Below are 980 nucleotides of genomic sequence, written 5' to 3' on the forward strand. Positions count from 1 at the left end.
ACCTCAATCTAATATTTTTATATCAATTGAGAAACTTACGTCTGTAGATATTGATCCCCAATTGTTTAAAAAAAAATGCCTCCGTACAAAGTACACATGTCAGAAGTGAAACTTCTTTGGCAAACTAATTTTTAAGGCCGTTATGTATCAGTAGTTCAGTTCTAGAGCTTTGTCTTGTTTTTTAATCACCAAATTTTTCTTTTACACAACGTTTGTAAGGAACTATAATCTATCATAAGTCCGAATCGTTGTTGTTGTTTTTTCGTCCTAGAAAGATATTAGAGTAAGATATATCGTATAACTCAATATTATCTTCAATACACTCAATAAACAACTATAAATAGTATGTCTAACTCAAGAACTCATCAGTACCAATCTAGTGGATATTATAAAAAAGAGACAGAGAGTAGATTTTTTCGAATTTTAATAAGTAAATAAATTTTCTTTTAAAACGCAAAATAAATTATAAATCTGCAGGGGTTGAGCTTAGAGAACTCCCGTAGAACAATTTTTTGCAGCTGATGACCTCATCTATACCTCTAGTTGCGTTTGATCTACGACTTTTTTACCACCCTGTATATTAAAAACCCAATGAAGTATTTTCGAACCAATTCGACTTAGGGTCCTTCAAGAAAAGAGCCTACCGATTCTTAAAAGGTCGGCAACGCGCTTGCGAGCCTTTTGGCAGTGCGAGTGCATGGGCAGCGGTATCACTTAACATCAGGTAAAACTCCGGCCCATTTGCCTCCGGTAACATAAAAAAAATTAATGTCTAAATTTTTGTGTTTCTTCAACTGTCTTAAAAAAGGCTGTGAAATTTTTTACTCCTAAATGATAGACGTCCACCCAATATTTCAGTGTTTAATTGTGGGACAAATGTATTATTAATAATAATAAAAGCCTTTATTCACTAACCAAATACATACTATTACATAGCATACAGCCAGAGGGCTATATATTTTTTATTGCACAATAGTTAT

This window comes from Pieris napi, chromosome 4, assembly GCF_905475465.1.
Source record: "Pieris napi chromosome 4, ilPieNapi1.2, whole genome shotgun sequence".
Classification (NCBI taxonomy): domain Eukaryota; kingdom Metazoa; phylum Arthropoda; class Insecta; order Lepidoptera; family Pieridae; genus Pieris; species Pieris napi.